Source organism: Rosa chinensis, chromosome 2, assembly GCF_002994745.2.
Source record: "Rosa chinensis cultivar Old Blush chromosome 2, RchiOBHm-V2, whole genome shotgun sequence".
NCBI lineage: Eukaryota > Viridiplantae > Streptophyta > Magnoliopsida > Rosales > Rosaceae > Rosa > Rosa chinensis.
The window spans coordinates 54,513,963-54,519,691 of record NC_037089.1 but is presented as its reverse complement, the minus strand read 5'-3'; the positions used below and the strand labels follow the sequence as shown (position 1 = coordinate 54,519,691).

General features: G+C 39.4%; 2 long non-coding RNA genes across 2 annotated transcripts; both read left to right on the top strand.

Moving 5' to 3' along the window:
- Positions 1–901: 901 nt before the first annotated feature.
- LOC121051594 lies at positions 902–1,435 on the top strand. Its single transcript, XR_005806176.1, has 3 exons — positions 902–1,005; positions 1,114–1,178; positions 1,416–1,435. It is a non-coding gene; the product is annotated as an uncharacterized LOC121051594 (long non-coding RNA).
- Positions 1,436–1,447: 12 nt separating this feature from the next.
- Positions 1,448–2,140, top strand: LOC121051593. Its single transcript, XR_005806175.1, has 3 exons — positions 1,448–1,600; positions 1,800–1,956; positions 2,062–2,140. It is a non-coding gene; the product is annotated as an uncharacterized LOC121051593 (long non-coding RNA).
- Positions 2,141–5,729: the final 3,589 nt, after the last annotated feature.

Genomic DNA, 5,729 nt, shown 5'->3' with positions numbered 1-5,729 from the left:
CATGTAAAACTCCTTGTATATACTTTTCATTTCCTTGCATACGATTGAGCGGGGTCTTTGCCGCTCCATTCATTTAATCTATTTCTCTCTCCATCTTTTATTCACTTAGTCTCTCTCTCTCTCTCTCTCTCTCTCAAGCGCAGATCCAAGAACACACCACACACCCAAATCTGAATCTCGCCTCTTCCATCCGTTTTCGTCATCTCCTTCTCCTTTACAGGCTCAAATCCCGCTCCATTGCCTCTTAATCCCAAGCCCAGAACAGATGCTTCTCTCCTATATCTTGAATCGATTTCTTTTCTTTGATTTGGATTTGGGTTTTGTTGGGTTCTTCGATTTCGGTCTATGATAACACCCACCTCCTTTTTCTCTCCGGGTTTCTATTTTGATGTGGGTATTGTTAATTTGTTCAATTTTTCCTGTAATAGCAGGCCTTGCTTCCTAATCTGGGTCTTTACTGTCCTCTACTCACTCTTGGTACGACATCTCTCTCTCAGCATTTTTGGGTTTTCTTCTGTAATCTTTTTCTTTATCATGTTAATTTGTGATTTAGTTAGTAGCTCTTTTTACAGTTAGGTAATATGCCATTCTACTATTGTTTCTTGAATCCCAGTCTCGCACAGGTCATTATCAATAATTTCCTCCCTTGTAATCTCACTCAATTTTTTTCTTTCCCATTAGCAAAACAATACATGGTCTTGCTGGATGTTCAAGCAGGTTAGTAGAAAGACTTGGCCCCCTTTATTTTCTTTTTGATTTGTATTGCAGATAAGGCTAGTAGAAAGACTTGCTTTAACAACCCGATGTGCCCTGGTACGCAGTACTTGGATGCATCTATACATCCACTTCTTTTCATATTTGCATTAGTAGTTTCTTTATATACTTCGCAACACATATTTCAGTTTTACTGTGCAGTCTTTAAGCTTGCTTTTGCTATGCTTGACGTATTACTCAAACTTGTGGAATCATCATAAGTTCAGCTAGAGTTGAGATAAACTTTGAACTGTTAGTGTTTTTGATAGGAGCACATGTTATTAATTTAGCTATTATTCAATGTTTATTAGAGAAGTATTCTTGTAGGTTCGATCTTCAATCATCTTTATTTGCTTGCAGGTGATGGATTTTGTTATTCCCAATAGGTCTTGCAAAGCTTTTCTGGACTTGCTGGAGACACAATTGTCAGAGTGACTATTGTGACTTAATTCGATTAATTATTTTCCTCAATTGTCATTGTGGGCGGAGCTGTATAATAGGTCTTGATTGTATATTTACACACTCAAATGTAATTGTCATAGTTTAAGCTTTGGGGGGGGGGGGGTAGATTTAGTGACGAATAAGAAGCTCAATTGATTGTTATATACGTATCTCCATTGCTTTATCACCAATTAATAAGACGTGACCGAATATATGTGCAGAGATGATCCTAACACTCCTCCAAAATCTTTTGCCCTGTGACCATCATTGTCGTCTTCACGTTCTCCTCTCCAGTCAACAATGGCAGACGACGATGTCAACGACATTGATATGGGGTTATCTCTGAGTGCGTCATAATTATCAATACTTCATAAAATTGTGATGAGGTAGAAGGCCAGTTATTGAGGTAAGAATTTATTACTTTTATGGTATATTTTTATCTGTGTTGGTTTTGAGTAAAAAGTTGCTGAAGAAATAGTTGAACAATGAACATGTAGGTGCAGAGGAAGATGTTCATCTGACCTCCTTTTTAAAAGAGAATAGCTTGTTTTATTGATCAATGGTTATTTCAGGACGGTGCTTATATTTGGCACATTTGTATTCAGGTCATTATATTCAGCACTGCCCTACAAATGGTGATCCAAACTATGACATCAAAAGAGTGAAACCACCCACTGGCATTCCCAAGTCCATGGTGATAGCAACCCCAAATGGCTCATATGCACTGCCGAGTGGTGCAGTAGCTGTATTGAGGCCGAATGAGTAAGCTTATTTTGTGGTCTAAAGTTCATACTTTTTATGCTTGACTGCTTGTGTAATCAGTTGCTGGTATGAAAACTTAATATAATAATTGATATATGATCACAGGGATGGTTTTGAGAAAGAGATTGAAGGTTTACCGTCTACGCGTTCTGTTGGTGATTTACCACCTGAGCTACATTGCCCCTTGTGCAAGGAAGTGATGAAAGATGTTGTTTCAACGAGCAAGTGTTGCTTTGAGAGCTTTTGTGATAAGTGTAAGTTATAGTGCAACTTTCATTGCCTCGCTTGAGGTTAGGTTTTCCCTTTTTAATGGAAGAACTTCAACTTTCCTCACAAAAAAAATATTTTTCGTTACCCTCATCTGGCTCATTCTAGCATTTAAAGCATCTAATTGTTTTTTGCTTCTTTATTTATCATATCAGTTTCGTTTGGATTTGCTCTAGCTCACATTTATAATTGGTATCAGGAATTACATTACCTCAAAGTCAGTGTGTGTCTGTGGGGCTACAAATACACTTGCAGATGATCTACTGCCAAATAAGACTCTCAGGGATACCATCAATCGAATCTTGGAGTCTGGTAACAGTAGCACTGATAACGCTGGGAGTGCTTTCCAAGTTCAAGGTTTGTGCTTGACTTATAGGAGTTGGATGGATGTATATTGTTTTTCAAATAGAGAGCTGTTGTGGTTATTTAATGATTTTTTGTTTGTATATTTCAGGAAAGAAAAGGAAAAAGAAGAAAGTTCGCATGCCTTCAAACGGTATGATTTCTTCTATCTTTTTTGTAAACAGCTTGGTTTTGTGTCCTATTGAATCTCTCTTACCGTATAAATTGGGAATAAAGCATTTTCATCCTTGTGCTTTTTTCATTATAGGCTAGCATAAGACATCATGGTATATGACGAAGTATGAAAGTGCTAGAATCTTGGGTACTCGTGCTGTGCAGATTAGCTATTTTCAAACTATAGGTTGTTTATATATATATATATATATAATTTTTTTTTTCTGAGTGAAAATGTTGGTTACCCATTAAAAGTTTTAATGTTTTGATGAGCAGTATGAATACTCTTGTGATGGTTGAGTTGGAAGGAGAGACTGACCCACTTGAGGTATGCCTCTCATAGAGCTATGTTGGATTGAATGCCTTGATTATTTTGTCTAGAGTTTGATAATATGATTCATAGCTTGTATAGGCATTATTACCTCATTCCCAAAACCTATTTGCAGCTAGAATGATCATGTTTTGAATGCCAAAGTTGTAATTATCAAGGTTACAAATTACCATGGCATATGCAAAACTAGCTTGCATACTATTTGATTATTGTTTTGCTCTGGTACTTCTTTAATAGTTTGTGTCAGAAAACGAAATATTTTGGATGCCTATGTGTTTGCATAACGTGAGAGAAACTGTGTGCAGCGAGTATGTGTATTGTACTTCCAGCATCTCATTGTACATGGTAAAATGTGTAATACATAAATCATGACTAATGTAATACATATAGCAACTTCAGTCTTAAGACTCTGGAAGTTAGAGTATAAACGTCTAAGGTTTTGCTTACTTAGAAAAGGGATATTTAGTTATTTCAAAGGCACTCTTCTTTATGAATTGAATTTGTGATTAGTGCTAATAGACTGCTGGCATCTGCAGGTGGTCACTCATTGCAGGGAGACTTCCAGGGCACTGAAATCAAGAATCACTTGGACCTATGTGCTATTTATCTTGATTTTGTTAATCTTGTTATAGATTAGTGATTTAGTGTAGCCTCAATTTTTGATGTACAAATGAACTAATTGTTTTTTATTCAAGGAATAAAAGAAAAGAGTGTGGAATGACATTTGGGGTATATTTCTATTATTCAGTTTTATTTTTTTATATTTTTAATACTAAAATGCAAGGAATGATATGCAAGGAATTCTCCTTGTTTATCAGTTAACCATAGTTAACCCCAGGTGTTTAATTCCTTGCATTTGAGATGAACAATTCCTTGCATTTGTGAACTCAAATGCAAGGAATTTTCAAGTTGTTGTATTTGCTCTTTTGCAAGGGCCTCTTTGCAAGGACCTAAATGCAAGGAATATTCCTTGCATTTGGGTTAATGCAAGGAATTTCCAGTTTTTTACAAGGAAAAAATTCCTTGCAAAAAGTCATTTTTCTTGTAGTGGACCATGTTGAACGTCATACCCATACTAGTCTCCGAACTCCGTAAGCAAGAAGGGACTCGTCGGGTCTTGTAAAGATTCCATGGAAGGTTGGTGCCACGGGGCCCATTGTCAAACTAGTACCTGTAATAAGATAAAGAGTATACAAAATAGCATATTGATTGCACTAGGGCAATCTAAGTGACATTTTGAGTCAAATTCATCAAGGTGTATGAATGTTTGTATGAGATGTATGTTATAATGTAGTGTTGACATACGACGTATAAGTCTAGAATGTATATGTGGTTGTGAAAGTATAACAAAGTGCATATGATGCATAGATATGTGATAAACGCGATGACGCGTACATAATGATATGTATATGTTGTATGCATGTGATGCACATGTGTTAGAACTGGGAGTGTGGTTACTCGCCGAGTCCCCCAAGTTACGTAGTAAAACAGGAATTTGGATTTAGGTTACATTCGACGAAGCCGGTAAGGCTGAGAATGAAGCTTCGGTATCGAAGTAACCATTGACAATACTAGCGAGACTATGGCGTGACCATGATAGTCCCCGAAGGATAGGTTAGAGGAAGGAACGCTAACTTACTTAACCCGAACGTATAAGCCATAACCCGATTGTTTGGCTTATGTGTAACGGGAATGTAAGAGTTGAGCTCGCTCATGTTGAGCGGGTGTGAGTTTTGTCCTATGGTCTTATTAATGGGATGTAAAAGAAATTTAATTGTTGCGATCAACAATGGGTGAAAAATTTCAATATTTCCATTAGTAGACCATAGCACGAAAAGTATGAGCGTGAAGCTCGATGATAGTCCCGGTCGGGTACTATCTCCACTTGTGATAAGGGGTATGAATAAGTCCCCCAAATATACAGAATGCTCGGGAGGTGAGATGACTCAAAAACAAGGGACTGGACCTTGGCTTACCCCGCCTCCGGTACCAAGTGGGGTTTCTGAGGGCTTGAGCCTGTGGTTCCCAATGGGGTAGAATGAGGATTTGGGTCTTTGATACCCTGAAGGGTAAATGAGGACTTAAACCTCTGATACCCGGAAGGGTAGATTGAGGACTTGAGCCTCTGGTACCCGGAAGGGTAGAATGAGGACTTAGGCCTCTGATACCCGGAAGGGTAGAATGAGGACTTGAGCCTCGTAACCCCGTTGAGGTACCCGGTGACTTTGGCCTCCTGTACCCTGTGGCGTGGCCCCGGGTAGGATGAGGAATTATGCCTCGTAACCCCGTGGGGTTTGAGCCTCTTGTATCCGGTGGGGTATAGGCGTCGGCCTCTAGTACCCGTTAGAGGGTGAGGGTTTGAGCCTCCGATACCCAGAAGGGTGTAGATGAGGGCTTGGTGCCTCTAGTACCCGATGGGGTGGAGTGAGGGCTTGTACAACATGGCCCGGTGGGGTCACGTGAGGGATTGAACCTCCTTAACCCAATGGGGTTGAATGAGGGCCTGTAGGCCTCCTTTACCCGGTGGCGTGGCCCCGGGTGGAATGATGTAACCCCCTTGCCTCGGGCCCCGGGTAGAATGATGGCTTTGAGCATCGTAACCCCGTTGGGGTACCTCGCCTGATTAGAGAGGATTTATGCAAGGATATGACCTTGGGTT